Source organism: Schistocerca americana, chromosome 6 (genome assembly GCF_021461395.2).
Source record: "Schistocerca americana isolate TAMUIC-IGC-003095 chromosome 6, iqSchAmer2.1, whole genome shotgun sequence".
NCBI classification, from domain to species: Eukaryota; Metazoa; Arthropoda; class Insecta; order Orthoptera; family Acrididae; genus Schistocerca; species Schistocerca americana.
The window spans coordinates 374,753,436-374,771,141 of record NC_060124.1 but is presented as its reverse complement, the minus strand read 5'-3'; positions in this window follow the sequence as shown (position 1 = coordinate 374,771,141).

The window sequence follows — 17,706 nt, the reverse complement described above, 5'->3', positions numbered from 1 at the left end:
ATAATGATTCTACGACTTATCCCACAAAACAGACTGAAAAACGACGTAACCGCGTTTATAGCATAGCCGATTTAGGGAACGCTTTTCGACAAAGTTATCAGGAGTAATGTCTTTAAAATCTTGAAACTACTAAGGATAAAAGACAGGGAATATAAGTTGTACGGAGGGCAGAGTACGGTGACAAGAGTCGAAGAACTTGAAAGAGAGGCAATAACTGAAGAAAGAGTGAGACAGGTTTCAGCCAGAGCACCACTCAATTTAATCCTTACACAGAGCGTACAGTAAAGGGAAACAGATAGCATATTGTCAAAGAAATGAAAATTCCCGAAGAAGATATAAAAAATTTAAGTTTTGTTGAAATCAATGTAATTAGGGAAGAGACTGCAGTTGAAATAAATGACTAGTGTCTAGAAAAAAAGATATAAAATGGACGAGGATGATGGAACATAATGGAAGAAAATAAGATGATTGAGATAGAATTAGATGAGGAAACGGCACACTGTAAGCTGTAGATGAGTTTTGCTAATTTTCTAGCAAAATATCTGGCAATGGTCGGAGTAGAGAAGATTTAAAATACAAACAAACAGTAGCAAGCATAGTTTTTCCGAAAAAATTTAATTTATTAACATCTTGTTTACAATTAATTATTCAGAAGTCTCGCCTAAAAGTATTTCTCTCGAGTGTACCCTTATGTAGAAGTGAAACGTAAACGATAAACAATACAGATGAGTAGAATACTGCTGAAGCAGTAACTCCATACTTAACAATCATATACAACCGCTCGCACGACGAAACAAACGTGCCCAAAGACAGGAAAGTTGCACAGTTCCCACCTATATTCAAGAAGTGTAGTAGGAGCAATCCACTAAATTACGGGCCCATGTCATTAACGTCGATATACGGCAGGATTTTCGAACATACTTTCTATTCGAACATTCCAATTACCTCTAAAATAACGGTCTGTTGATACACGGTTAACGCGGATTTAGAAAACATCGTTCTTAAGAAACGCACAAGCTCTTTATTCCAACGAAGAGTTGAATGCTCTTGGCAAGAGATTTCAAATTGATTCCGTATTTCTAGATTTCCTGAAAACGTTTGAGACTGTATCCCACAGGCGGCTTGTAATCAAATCGCGTGCATATTGAATATCGTCTCAATTAAGCAACTGGCTTCGCAATTTCCTGTCAAAGAGGTCATAATTCATAGTAACTGACGGAAAGTCATAGAGTAAAATGATTCAGAAAAGATGTCTGTATGTTGAGAAAATTGACTATTAACCTTAAATAATGAAAAGTGTGAGATCATTCACACGATCGCTGAAAAGAATCCGTTACACTTCGGTAACACGATACAGCAATCAAATTCAAAGGCCGTAAATTCGACTAAATGCCTAGAAATTACGGTTACGAAGAACTTGAATTGGAAAGAACAAATAAAAAATGTTTTGGGGAAGGCGAACCAAATACTGAGTTTTATTGGCAGAACACTGAGAAGATGCAACAGATCTACTAAAGAGATTGCCTACATTACGCTTATCCGTATTCTTTTAGAGTACTACTAAGCGGTGTGGGTTCCTCAGAAGATAATATTAATGGAGTACATCGAGAAAGATCAAAGAAGAGCAACACGTTTTGTATTATCGAGAAATAGGCGAGAGAGTGTCACGGAAATGATACAGGATTTGGCGTGAATATCATTAAAACAAAGACGTTTCTCGTTGCGGCGGGAGCTTCTCAGGAAATTTAAATCACCAACAAATACCTGACATCATTATTGGAACCTCTAGTACGCAAGTGCGACCACCACATTCTAAACTCTGAAGATTTCACAGGTCGCCTGAAAACCCTTGGATTGCAATCATTGGATCTGTTTGTAAGTATCGATGTTGTGTCTTTATTTACAAAGGTGCCCTTGCAGGACTCTTTCGAGCTCATTAGCAACAAGTTTGAGGAGGACATAGTAGCATTATTCAAACACGTGCTTACTTCAACATACTTCTTATTTCAAGGCCAATATTTCGAACAAGTGGACGGTGTCTCCATGGGAAGCCCTCTGTCTCCTGTGGTGGCCAATTATTTTATGGAGGACGTTGAAGAACATGTACTACAGTCAGCCACTCTCAAACCCTCCTGTTTTCTGCGGTATGTGTATGATACACTTGTGGTGTGGCCACATGGACTTGATTCTCTACATACGTTTCTTCACCGTCTGAATTCGCTCCATCCGAATATAAATTTCACAATGGAAGTGGAAAAAGATGGTATTTTACCTTTTCTTGATCTCTTGGTACGAAGGCAAGCAGATGGAACCTTGAGACACAGCGTCTACTGCAAGCCAACGCATACAGACCTATGTCTGCATTCCACAAGCTGCCATCATCCTGCACAATGCGGTAGTGCATTACGTACGTTACTTCATAGAGCACGTGTGGTATCTGATCCTGAGAGCCTGTCGAGTGAATTACAACATTTGAAGACAGTCTTTCGACAAAACGGTTATTCTGAGTGACAGATACGTAATCCATTCAAACCCAGGTGAGTTCAGTCGATGGGGCAGAATGAAGATACGAAGTCAACCACCGCTTTGGCCTCTTTGCCGTATTTTGGTGCCATGTCGTCAAGAATCGGAAGGGTCCTCGGTAGATACGGAATTAAGTTTGTTTTTCAGCCATCTGAAAAATTGAGAATCCTGTTGGTTTCGGTTAACGATGATCTTGGACTGAGGAAATGTGGTGTGTACAAGATTCCTTATCAGTGTGGGGCAGCGTATGTAGGCCAGACATGCCGGACAGTACAAGAACGCTGCGATGAACATCAACGTCACACACGCCATCGTCAACCGGATAAGTCGGCAATTGCGGACCACTGCCTGAATACAGGACATCGTATGATTTATGGCTGCGTCATTAAGGAAGCAATACATATCCGTACAGCCGATAATCTCAACAAATATACGGGATTTCAAATGAGCACAGCCTGGAACCCTGCACTGGCTGCTATTAAATCACGACGCGAAAATCAAGATTCTTCGATAACAGGCCCGTCATAACACTGGCCTAGTACGGCCGTTGGTGAGTAACGTCTGGCCGCACTGCTGACAAACGCAGTGTACAGCGCACTCGCGGGAGAGCCGCTCTACGATTTTCTGCAGAGGGAGTTTGAATATGGCAAATCACGGCGCATGCGCGATTTCCCCGGTTGCGCATTCTTCGCGCGCGTGTTCTAAAAACGGGGCGTCGGTGTGCGGATACCGTCAGTAGTACCTAGCCACGAGCAAGGTTGAACCACCTTAAGATGTCGGACAGTTGCTCCGAGGAAATATTGTAGAATTGGCACAACGTGATCCGGCGGCCAACCCGTGAAGACTATTTACAACACATCCGCCGGGAAAGCTTGAAGAGTCACAATAATAAATTGTTACAGAGACTGCGGTCTAATACTCACAGTACCACGCAGCTAGAGTTACAGTATGCATAGATTCCTCGTAGATGGTGGTACTGTTCCTCACACGTCATGCCCTAGCACCCTCTTTAGCCACAGTAATTGGTAATATTGTGTCCACTTCACTTGCTGACTCACCGTGTACTGGATGTGATACAGCGTTGCGCACAACTGTTCCGTATTCCAATAGAGAGCTTGCCGGTATGATGTTTAGTTACGGAAAGATAAATGGCAACGGGCGGCGGTCACCAAGGCTGTACCAGGAGACCTATCCCCACCGACAACAACCACAGCATTCAGTGTTTGCAACAGCGTTTCGCTATTTTTCTGATACAGGGTCATTTCAGGAAGCAGGAAATCATGAAGGACGTACACGAAATATTCGGACACCAGACTTGGAGGAAACTATGATTAATACGGGAGAAGGCGACCGCCTTGTCAATACCAGGCAGTCGATCGTGTGGAAAATTCTCCATGACAATTGTTACTAACTTTGTTACATACAGCGTTTGCATGGCTTACTAGCGACAGACTTTCCACATCGGCAGCAGTTTTGTGCCTGGTTTCTTCACTAGACAAGAATTGTTCCAGGATTTGTGTCATCCATTCTATTCACAGATGAGGCCACCTTTACCTAGAGTAGTATCTTCAATTTTCATAACAGTCATCTGTGGGTGATAGTATCCTGGACCCCCCCCCCCCCCCCCATGGTAGGGTGACGGCGAATCACCATCATCTGTGCAGCCGGAATGTGTTGCCCGGAAATATTGGCGACCGTATTTTGGGACCAGTCTTCCTTCCACGTCGCCTATCAGGTCGGAACTACTGCCGTTTTTTTGCGAATAACTTTGCCTCCCCTGCTGGGAGAAGTGCCATTGATGATTCGAAGGGTTGTGTGGCTGCTACCTGATGCTGTTCCAGCCCACTTCGCCGTTAATGTCCGCACGCATTTCAATCTTGTCTTCCCTGGTCGACAGATCGGATGAGTAAGTCCAGTTGCATGGCCCGCTCGTTCATCGGACTTCACGCCATGTGGTTTCTGGTTATGGGGCCATCTCAAAAGTGTCGTGCATGCAGAGCCCATTCTAGATGTGGAGACGTTGGAGCAGCGTATTCACGGTTTTCGGATGCAGTCTGGCCGATGTGAACGAGCGAGACAGAATATGCTAAGGTGCGTATACGAGTGCTTTGAGGCACATGAAAACCATTTTCGCCGGCCGAAGTGGCCGTGCGGTTAAAGGCGCTGCAGTCTGGAACCGCAAGACCGCTACGGTCGCAGGTTTGAATCCTGCCTCGGGCATGGATGTTTGTGATGCCCTTAGGTTAGTTAGGTTTAACTAGTTCTAAGTTCTAGGGGACTAATGACCTCAGTAGTTGAGTCTCATAGTGCTCAGAGCCATTTGAACCATTTGAAAACCATTTTCAACAAATATTGTATCCATGGCTTCATGGTACAACGCGCATTAGACCGCAGTCTCTGTGTCAATGTATGATTGAATAAATGGTCTCCACCATGGAAACGATACATTTCCGGACATAAGTTCATTAGACCTTATTTGTTCCGTATCCTCTCATCGATCAATCCCTAGAGTTTGTACTCGGTGGAAAAAATCGCCCTGTATACGTATTCGTTTTTTCCACGCTGTGTTCAAGAGTGGAATCGTAGAGAATTATTGTGAAGGTGGTTCGATAGACCCAACGCCAGGCATTTAAGAATGATTTAGAGAGTGTCAGTGTGGATGCAGGTGTACTAAGTTCCTAACTGAGCCGCTTCCCGCAGGTCGCCGCAGCGCGTGCCGTCCGCGTCGTCTTCGCCGCGGCGCTCGGCAGGCACGGGGACCGGCTCCGGCGTGGGCCGGCCTGTGTTGTCCGGCGTCGGGACGGCCGCGTCGCCCACCTTCACCGACGTCATCCGCCGGTCGCCGCCGCCGGCGCCCCCTGAGCTGCTGCGGAGGCTCGCCGTCAGGGACGCCCCCGCCGTCGGCAAGGTGAGTGCCGCCTGTCCAGTACTCGCTTCCGAGTGCTTCAGCTTCCGCTCAGGGACTGCGTGTTATGTTGTCCTAATCATCATCATTTCATCCCCATCGACGTGCAAGTTGCCGAAGTGGCGTCAAATCGAAAGACTTGCACCAGGCGAACGATCTACCCGACGGGAGGCCCTCGTCACTCGACATTATTAGTGCTTCAGCTGCCCACTGTAGCGTTTCTCTCCTATACTCAGTCTGCTCACTGCTTATAACTCATCTGACGTAGCTTTTCCATTAGACACAACTATGTACTACACCATTAATCCGTTAATCCTTAGTTAACGAAGTCAACTTTTCGAGTAACGTATTATAACTTAATTCTCAAAAACGTCAACTGACCCTTTAACATCTGTTAACTTTCTTTGACTCTGTTAATCGTTAATAGTTACCTACTATTTACGGCAAAAAAATACGCCGCGCCGCCCGCGGAAATCACATTCTGACAAGTTCGTGTGATATAGGTGTGTGGCTACGCCAGGGTGGACGCGGCAGCGAGAGTAACTACAGGTGTTGGATATTTACTGTTGTTTGTTTGAGGAGTTCGTGTTTAGTGCTACTCTTTGTCACTGGGGTCACTGTGAAAAATAAATCATGGAATCGGAACCTAGCTCTACAGCCGATGAAAATTCGTGGGCACATTTAAGTTATTACGTTAATTTTGAATGCACATCGGGAGAAGAAATACTTTTCTAAAACAACAACAACAACAACAATCAATACTTTGGTCTCACACTTTGAGACTTAACGATTAGGAACAATACATTGAGAGAGCACATAAATCGCAGTATCTCCATTTCGAAGAAACAGTGAAGGCCAGTGGAGGCAATGTCCGAGTGAGGAAAGCCAAAAAGAAAAATACCGACAGTGGAGCCAGCAGCAGTAATCCGATTAAAAGGATACGACAGCGAGGCATTGGAGAGCTTTTCTTCTTTTTTTTCGTGCAGCAACTGGTTGAGGTATGTGTGAAGCTAGTGGGGACCACTGCGTAGTTAAACTTTTGCCGTCACCAACATGGTTCCTTCACATATCGACGAATCGAAGACGTTTGACAAGCTGGTGAAAAGTTTGAACCACAACAAAAGTTCAATTTAGAGGCGAATATAGCACGGACGCATCGTTCATGACCATATTGGATTAAAACAACGTCTTATTAAGAGGAATATGCATCTAGAAAAAGATACTATCTTATTCTCCTGTCTTTTGATTCTCCCGTGATTTAATATTGATAGTTAAATAATTATAAAACTAAATGATTAAATGTTGAAACTGTTATTGTGCCTTCGATATCATAGTTAACCTCCCCATACAAAAACATTTATTTAAGGAACGGTAATGTGTTTGCTTCATTTGTTCATTTCACTACACCCAGAACTTAAACATTACTATTCCAAATTAACGATTAATTCTACCTTCCGATATGTCTTCTGTAAGCTAATCTAAGTTTACTATTTTAATTACAGATTAATGATTAGCGAAGTTAGCTCTTTGATTGACGTTGCCCAGAAATGCCACTGGGCCAGGAGTGAGCAGGATTTTGTTTACCCCTAAAATCGCGTCGCCGCACGCAGAGATATACTCCATTTGTAAATAATATTCAGACGTTTATGTTGTTAAGATCTCCGTATTCTGGAAAACACAAAGTATTTCTTGTTTTCATCTTTAAAAAAACGCGTATCGAGAGCTACGTGGGTCTTGTTTTTATTTTTGTAAAGGTTTTCTAAATCAGATTAAAAATTATAACAATCATATTTTTCTTATGTTTTCTTGTGATCAGCTAGCTGGGATTGAAAGCTGCCATTGACGTTTATTCCGTGTTTTCGAATTGTATTTGGCCACCTTGTGCAGAACCACTTCTTTCTTCTGTTTTTTTACCCAAACATGTTTTTACACCAACGTGATATTCTAACTGTATAGACTGGCTTGTCTCCGAGCGTTTTTATGTACTTATAGCTTGTCATGTGTACGCAGTTGACGTAAACAATCATGTGCCTTCGAGAATAATACTGGTGTTGGCAGTTTAGGTTGGCATGTGTAGAGCAGTAGGAACAATTTCTTTCCTGGTTCCAAGGGTAATTATTTCGGAATATTTCTTAAGAGAGTAAGAGTGATGCATGTTTTGTAATTGCATTTCCTAGCGTACTGTTCGTCTTTTGTCCGTTTCTTTGCAGATTGTATTTACATATACCGTTTTCAATTTCAAAATGATAACTCACTGTAAATAATGGAAAGTGTGACGTCATCCACCTGAGTACTAAAATGAATCCGCAATATTTCACTTACACAATAAACCACACAAATCTAAACACTTAAAATGGAGTGATCACACGGATAATATTGTGAGGAAAGCGGACGAAAGGCTGCGATCGATTAGCAAAATTCCTAGAAAATGCAACTGCTTTACTGAAGAGAGTGCCTACACTAAACTTGTGGGTTCTCTTTTGCAGTACTGTTGTGCAGTGTGGGATCTACATTTGATAGGATTGACGCACTACATTGAAAAAGTTCAGAGAAGGCCAGCTTATTTTGAATTATCGCGAAACAGGGTAGGGAATATCGTGGTATTGCTCAGGGATCGCAGTGCCACATTAAAGTGAACAACGCAAATCGACACCAGAGATCTCAGCAAGGGCTCACCGCAATCCGCAAAGACCCTCTTAGCAGAGCACCAGCCTCACGCTGAGGTCAATATAATGCCGAGCTAGCAAGAGCTCTGCCGAGTTCGTGACCTTATCTGAAGTACAGGACTAAAGTGATAGACTAAATTTCTGATGGACTTGTTCATTTACGTGTGGAACACGGGAGTGCAAGAGAACAGTTTGTTAATCTGTGCATCAGGTGATGGTTTAATAGCCAATAACAGTAACTCTTCAAGCAGTCCTGTGGCAAAGAAGTGTGTCAAAGTTAAGTAAATCAGTTATTCATTTATATAATAAAGTGAACCAATGTTTCATTTTTGCTTGGTCACGGCAGATATGTAGACTGGGTCTGAGGGTGGAGGGGGTGGACGGGGGTGGGTGGTGGGTGGAATCATCAAAACAAAGGCGTTTCAAGTTGTGTGAGGAACTTCTCATAAAATTTCAGTAGTCATCAACTCTCTCCTCCGTAAGCGAAAATATTTTGTTGATGCCCACCTATATAGGGAAAAATGACCGTAATATAATAAGAGAAATCAGAGTACAGACGTAAAGTTTTAAGTGTTCGTTTCTCCCGCGCGCTCGTTGAGAGTGGGACGGTGGAGAATTAGCTTCAAGAAAGTGTAGTGACACTTAATTGTGAACCACAGAACAGTTTTGCAAACACAGGCATAGAACACCGTTCCCATTTCTCTTCCACGTGTAACTCAAACATAATTACTCTTCGAATAAGAAAACTAATCTTTCCAACTGCTTCGCAGACGATGTGCTGTTCAGCCACAAAAACGCATAAAAGGCAACCTCAGCAATTCCATTTTCACAATTAATACAGTTTCAGGTATATTAGAAGGGTATCGAAACATGTTTGGGTAAAGAATAGATAAATGGAAACACTTCGCGTTTGTCAGAAGGCGTAGAATTCAAAAATCCGAATGTAATTCAAAAACACAAAATTACTATGAGGATCTTCCAGCTGCAGCAAGATGATTATCGTCGGGCCAGGGGAAACATTAGCACTGTACCGTATACTGATATGTCATTGTGACATACTTATTACTTGCTTGAAGGAATACAGCACTGACGACCGGAGTGGCCGAGCGGTTCTAGGCGCTACAGTCTGCAACCGTGCGACGGTCCGGTCGCAGGTTCGAATCCTGCCTCGGGCATGGATGTTTGTGATGTCCTTAGGTTAGTTGGGTTTAAGTAGTTCTAAGTTCTAGGGGACTGATGACCTGAGAAGTTAAGTCCCATAGTGCTCAGAGCCATTTGAACCATTTTTTTTAATACAGCACTCAGTCACATTTTATTAGCTGATTTCATCTGAAGACGACTGATTTCTCAGCAGAAACTACAGTAAGCAACGCCATTAAAAGATTTATTCCTCGAAGCCCCGTAATTGTCCCCCAGTGCTACGCATAACTTTGAAATTTGGCTAAGAGGTGCCAACAATCTCCTTCTATAATGATGCAAAAGGCTGGCGCCCTGCTGTGTCATCCTCGGGTTCGACGAGAATTCAAACAGCAATGTGTCCACAAAAGCACGTGTAATACTCCAGTTTCGCTCCCATCAGTGACGTGATCAAGGGGTGGTGCAACGTTAACATGCGCGTGAATAAAACGGTAAAGAGTTCCTCTAACACCCGTCAGTTTGGCAGCACCATCGATGGCACCTGAGCATCTCCGTCGAACACGTTAAAAATTTACACGTCAGTAGCTTCGACATACGCTCAGCCTTGTAGCTGCTCTACCCTCTGAGGGTTAGCAACCCCTTCGACATCCCTCAAGTGGTGTTTGCCTGCCTTCAGGTGCCAGAGCACCCGCGAAGCTGAACGTGTGTCGAAGTTTCTGACAGGTACATTTTTAATGTGCTCAAAAAGAGTGCGTGGTTGCCATCGAAGGTGTTGCCGGATGGAGGGTCTTAGGGGGACCCTCTGACGATTTATTCAGACGGATGTTAAGGTTTCCCCTCCCCACCCCGTCCGCCACCGCCTTGTGATCACGCCACAGGCGGGAGCGAAACAGGAGGGCTAAAATAAGGTTATAACTCTTAGCCGCTACTGGTCACGTACAAATTTCGTCGAATGGTTTTGAACGGTCCGTAGTTGTTCCACCCTGCATACTATGTACTAGAGGAACACTGCGGCCGCACTACACTCTGAAGGTGTCAGATCACGTAAAATGCGGTTCTAGTCCTATTATGCCGTTAAAGTATGATTGAAACGCCGAAGGGGCGTACGTTGTCGGGAACGTAGTGCTGTTGCTCATCACACCTTGAACTGTCTTCGTCGACCACGAAATGTGTGATTATTCTGACCGTCACCACCCTCTTATAACAAAAAAAATCGATTAATTAATTTTAAAATAAGTTTAAATTTGGGTCGCTGGTCACATTTTCACAGCACTTGACACGCCGAGATAGTGACATACTGCAGGGAGAGGTAGCAACGGTAGAATCTGAATGAACAGTTTCATATTACTCACCTTTTGTTGTCCGTTATTGTTGAAGATGGTAGGCTCATAATCCATTCTGAAATGCTCGGCTTCATTTTGTTAAATAATATGAACACTGATGGAGTTTTTGTTTTTGGATAGGTGTAGTGTTAGCCTTTTCACTTCACAACACAAATTAAAGTCAACGGCCATGCTGACACAATAAACACATAGCTTGTAATTCGAACTCCCAACTCGTTCTCCAAACTCGTACTGAAAACCACATGAAGATTCAATTATAACAACATGTAGCAAAGAAAATAATATCATATATCAATCTATTCACGCAAACTGATCTTTGAAAGATACATTACAAAAATAAAGTACAAACAATTGGTTATCATTGAATATCTTTTTTTTAAATTCGATAGTCATCATCATAATTACATAAAGTGTTTATATATGCAGACGTTTATGCATTTTCGTATAGGGTTTTGGGTCTTCGATTTGAGCATCGATCATTTCATATGATCCAAGATCGGTTCATACATTTATCCCACCGTAACCAGTTTTATTACAATTACAATTACATTGATGAAGTTAATACACTACTGGCCATTAAAATTGCTACACCACGAATATGACGTGCTAAATACGTGAAATTTAACAGACAAGAAGAACATGCTGTGATATGTAAATCATTAGCTATTCAGAGTATTCACACAAGTTGGGCGCCGGTGGCGACACCTACAACGTGTTGACATGAGGAACGTTTCCAACCGATTTCTCATACACAAACAGCAGTTGACCGCCGTTGCCTGGTGAAACGTTGTTGTGATGCCTCGTGTAATGAGGAGAAATGCGTACCATCACGTTTCCGACTTTGATAAAGGTCGGATTGTAGCCTATCGCGCTTGCGGTTTATCGTATCGCGACATTGCTGTTCGCGTTGGTCGAGATCCGATGACTATTAGCAGAATATGGAATCGCTGGGTTCAGGAGGGTAATACGGAATGCCGTGCTGGATCCCAACGGCCTCATATCACTAGCAGTCGAGATGACAGGCATCTTATCATCATGGCTGTAACGGATCGTCAGCCACGTCTTGATCCCTGAGTCAACAGATGGGGACGTTTGCAAGACAACCACCACCTGCACGTACAGTTCGAAGAGGTATGCAGCAGCATAGACTATCGGCTCGGAGACCGTGGCTGCGGTTACCCTTGGCGCTGCATCACAGACAGGAGCACCTGCGATGATGTACTCAACGACGAATCTGTGTGCACGAATGGAAAAACGTCATTTTTTCGGACGAATCCAGGTTCTGTTTACATCATTGTGATTGTCGCATCCGTGTTTGGCAACATCGCGGTGAAAGCACATTGGAAGCGTGTATTCGTCATCACTATACTGGCGTATCACCCGGCGTGATGGTATGGGGTGCCATTGGTTACACGTCTCGGTCACCTCTTGCACGCATTGACGGCACTTTGAACAGTGGACGTTACATTTCAGAGGTGTTACGACCCGTGGCTCTACCCTTCATTCGATCCCTGCGAAACCCCACATTTCAGCAGGATAATGCACGACCGCATGTTACAGGTCCTGTACGGGCCTTTCTGGATACAGAAAATGTTCGACTGCTGCCCTCGCCAGCACGTTCTCCAGATCTCTCACCAACTGAAAACGTCTGGTCAATGGTGGCCGACAACTGGTTCGTCACAATACGCCAGCTGTACGTGTACATGCCGTCCAAGCTCTGTTTGACTCAATGCCCAGGCGTATCAAGGTCGTTATTACGGCCAGAGGTGGTTGTTCTGGGTACTGATTTCTCAGGATCTATGCACCCAATTTCCGTGAAAATGTAATCACATGTTAGTTCTAGTACAATATATTTGTCCAATGAATACCCGTTTATCATCTGCATTTCTTTTTGGTGTAGCAGTTTTAATGGCCAGTAGTGCAGGTCACCTCACTTTTCGTTTTGCTGTTATTTTCGCTGACTTGTAATTGTAGTTCTTAATATGTTCACAGTATATGCACTTGTAATCTGCAACAGGAAAAATAGTCCAACATAGTTTTAACATTTCACTTTCAGAAAATTCCAGACGACGCCACCATATTCTGACCTTCACCACCCTTTTGTAACAAAAAATGGATTTATTAATTTTGAGGTAGTTTAAATTTGGGAGGCTGGTCACATTTTCACAGCACTTGGCACGCCGAGATAGTGACACACTGCAGGGAGAGGTAGCAACGGTGGAATCTGCATGAATAGTTCTCATAATAGTCATCTCTTATTGTTCTTCGTTGTTGAAAACTGTAGGCTCGTAGCCCATTCTGAAATACTGCTTTATATACTGGTTTAGAGGATGCTCGGCTTCATTTTGTTACATAATATGAAAACTGGTGGAGTTCCTTTTGTTGGATTGATACATTTTTAGTCATTTCGCTTCGCAATAGAAATTAACGTCAACCACCTTGCTAACACAACTAATACGTAACTCGTACTGAACAAGAACAAAGGTTCAACTATAACAACATTTAGCAAAGAAAATACTATCACATTTCTATCTATTCATGCAAAATCGTCTTAGAAACATACATTACAAAAATAAAGTACAAATAATTGTTTATCATTGAATATCTTTTAAAAAGTCTGTAATAATCATCTTAATTACATAAATTGTTTATGTATGTTGAAGTTTTCTCATTTTCGTATAGCTGCATAGTAGTGGATTTCTGGGTTTTGGTTCTTCAACTTGAGAATCGGTCATTTCATATAATCCAAGAACGGTTCGCACATTTATCTCACCATAAACAGTTTTATTACAGTATGACCGTCCCAAGGGAAAGGCAGTTTTCATTGGCGTCTCTTATGCCAACCCCTGAGACCTTTTTGTGTCGGTTCTGATCGCCTTTCTGTCCGAACTGTTTTCCTCAGACACCTGTAAAGAATCCGTGTGATTTCAACGCTGGGCCTCGCAGTTGTGCTCTCCATCGCAGAGGCGTCAAAATAAGGGGTCAAATGTGGCTAAGAGGAAGAGCGAAGACCTTCCCATCATGCGACATGTGCACGATAGTGTTGAGGAGAATTGTGGTGAATCTGATGCAAATATGGGGTCATTAACCCACCTTAAGCTCACATGAACTTCTGAGCTGTGAATTTTTAAATTTTTTATTTATTTTTTTTTTTTTTTTATTTTTTTATTTTTTTTTTTTTTTTTGTCTCTATACCTTGCTGTCTGAAGCGTCGCCGAGACTGACGATTACATCTCAGGGCGCCATTCTTTTAGACTGTTCAGTAACTCCTTCTTTTGCATTAACATACATAACACAAACACTTTCAGATTCACTGCTATGCTGATATTGCTATCATTGTTATAATATCATTCATATAGTATGTTAATGAATATTTGTATTCCATTGATACCCTTCTTTTTTCTGGTCCTTATCGCGTATACTCAGGTAGTCAGCATGTTGATCTGCTTTTGCAATGTTAGTGATGTAGGGTGGGCGTATGCCCCACTGTGCTCCACTAATTTCAATAAGAAGAACGATATGTCTGGCTGTAAAATTAACTAGAGATAGTCGTTACAGCACACACGTAATATATCAGGCAAGGAATATGATACCATTATTTTTTATCTTACGCATAGGTGCTATTATCAAGTTCTTAGGTAGACAGAGTTTAACCACCAACACAACTCAATCCAGACGCAGTTGCCGAATATATACGAAACTTGTAACATGCCATTAAACGTATTGTCCGATGTAAACCAAAACATAAGCCAATCACATGGCGATGTATCATTGTATTATTATAAGAAATTTAAAAGGATGTTAGTTTCGTTTATAAATACCAAAGAAGAATTTACAAGATACACAATAAAAATATGTGCACCGAAGTTAACTCTAAACGAGACAAAACATACAGCTCTGGAAATGTAGAACCTACATAATTATTTTTCACTGGGCAGATGCAGCAAATAAAAAGCAGTCAACACCCAAATGAAGATCTTGGTGTGTTACATCAACTGAAGATCTTGCCATAAATACAGTTTTACAAAATGCGTATGGCATCTGTAATTGTTCTAGTTATGATACACACATACACGGTGCTATACCAGTGATCAACTGAAGACGTCTTGCTTACCGACAACGCTTCATACTGACGTAACTCTGCAGTAAATCGTAAGGATTAGAACCATGCACGCTTCGTCAACTGCGTGAGTAGATTTAGTTGCCATACTGCTACAAATTTCTTTCGATCAACGGTATGAGACAGCATCGATGTCCTGGTCGCTCTCTTCATCACTACGCCAATCACGATGGCAACCGTCATTTTGCATATTTCCAACGTTTTCACGCCCTTTCGCTCTCCCTTCTAAAATTATTGTTTTTTTTTACAATGCAGTGTGACACGCTCTATATTGTTTAGTTGTGTTTCAGATCAATAAGAATGGGTTCAGGTCCGTGTGGTAGCGCACGACCATAGAACCAAAAACAGGGTTCCTTCTGAAATCTTGCCACGATGAACACAGTTTACGTTTATGTGCCTCAAAAATTTCCAAAATGTCTCTGTGGCTCCTGTCTCTGGTTTGTGACACAATGCTTATCTCGATCTGAACATTGTATTTAGAACAACGTACACAATGCAGTTATGTGGCTGTGATCCACTTGTAACGATCTGACACAGTTTGCAATGTTCAACTCATAAAGCCTTTGTAACGGCATGGGGACACCTTTCTGTTTATTTTCTGTGTGCTCGAATTTTCTACTCGGAGGTCGTATCACTATCGGCATTTCTGTGGAAGTGTGCCCTTTCTGGTTACCCTAGGAAAAAACAAAAATGTAGAAGACTTTCTGCAGTATATGCGAACAACGACGGTACGGACTACACTGACGGCTCGCGTGAAGGCTCATACTTTCCTCTCTACCACATCCTGTGAACTTGCTCTAATTTCTATAAACGAGTAAAAAATTGATCTCAAAAATAACTCCTACCTCTTCATACTACCATTCTATCGGCACTGAAACAAATCAATCAAACCCACGAGCGTAAATCCGTAGTTGGTGTGGTGGGTCATGCACACCTCAGGGAATTCTGCTTCTATTTAGTTGAATGTCTGTAACAGTGTCGCGCTGTAGGTCTCAGCATCTTTCACACATCTTGCGCTGCGTTCTTCAACGGAGAGGTTGCATAAATTATTTACAGCAGGTACGTGTGCCACGGTAGACCTATTTTTGTTTCAGCGGGTACTGCTCGCATCGTAGGAGATTCTTTCTAACGAAGTGTTTTGTTCTATCTTAGATGGAAATAGCATTTCCTCGTCGTGATGAAATAAAAGTAAGCGATCCTAATTCCAGTAAACGGGTACAGTCATTCTTTGGTAAAGTAGACAACGAGTTTAGCTTCAATTATCATCCAGATATTAATCCGCATTACACAAAGTCACTGCAGCGTTCAAATTCAACTTTTGAACTGTGTTGACCTTGAAATATTAGAAACTATTAATATGAAGGTGATTTTCATTCTCTTGATTTTGAAATAAAAACGAATTTAGTGCGACAAAACGTTTGCCATACTGGTTATGGGTAAATTAACACGGAAACCCAACCTAACAATACAAGAAAAGCAGCAATACAATGAAACTAATAACTGGCCGAGAACAGAGTAGCATTCCTTCATCATTCTCCGCAACAACAAAGCTTTAATCAAACCAGTTCTATTTTGTGCCCATGCCGCCAAAGTTTTATCAGTCGCTCCAAGTCCTCCAGTGACATTCGTTTCACCTCTACATTCTGCCCACTGCTGATACAAAAGTATAAAATTTAAAGAGATCAAGAGTCGTTGTGGGCACTGCACTGAGACTACACGAGTAGCGAAAAGTAGATAGTTCAGGGAAAAACATGGTCGTTGTACGTGTAGCGATATGGTGATAGGCTGAACACTTCCAACAGCTCAGAACAACTGACGGGGTTGTCTGTTGTCTGGGCTTGTATACGCATTAGTGGCACAGCCCATGTGACAAGCTGGTCTCGCTCCTTGTGACCAGCTGCCGCGATCTTCTAATAACGACCGGCAGCTTCACTGAGCCGCCGCTGCAGTATGTACTCTCTGTGGGCAGCGATACTAAACTTCTCTTGTATCCGTCTGCCATTCATCACAAAAGTTCTACTGTGGGCTTATTAGTTTCCCCTCTGCCCTACATAAAGAACGCATTCGGGCTTCTACAGTTCACATAAACTTGATAACGATCACCCAGTCGTTTCACCACTGATTATTAAACTTGATACTCTGCCACACTAATACTAACACATTTCCTCAACGTAATACTTTCGAACTTTCAGCATAAAAAACTACTGCCTCCCCCTACCTGGCATTTAAATCCGATCAATGATCCTTTCATCTTTAACAAAATAACCTCTTCCTCTCCGTTTCAGGGCTACACCCTCCCCCCCACCCCCCCAAACACCCTGCATTCTTTCTTCCCTTTTGAAACACTTGATTCGGGATGCCACTCTCTTTATTTTCCGTCTGACATCCTACATTTTACCGAAAACACTTTCCCTTCGACAAAGCCACTGAAGTGCTGCTCATTTTCTGGAACTCAATCCAGTTAACTGATGTGCTCTAGCTTTTTGACGTATAAGGTCAATAATATTTAACTTAAAATCTTCAAATAGCAATGATTCATATTAATAATTGAGTATTTCACATGGGAAAGCAGATGAGTCAGAAAGCTACATTTTTGTACGTAAGAGAAGCAGAAACGTTTGCGAGTGTAATACAAATGAATTTTATTTCCATAAAGAGGTTGCTCTACTTACAAAACTTATGAAACGCAAGTAATATGATGTTCACCATCTTAGCAATAAACAGTTGATTGAAAAAAGTAGTACGAATACGTGTGAGATACATCTGCTAATTTCAAATGCACAGTTGTCTATAACACAATGCGTTTTTCGTCAATAAATTGATGCATACCCTATAAATATCTCTTAAGAAGTTACTTAATCGATGTATAGCTTTCAAGTGACGGAGGGCCTTACATGTCAGTGATGGTGCCCAAAGAAATCATTTTTACGGATATTGTGTCCACTGTTCCAATGATGAAATGACTCTGCCTTTTTTCTAGCTCAAGGTACTTGTTTGCTTTCGGCATCTATG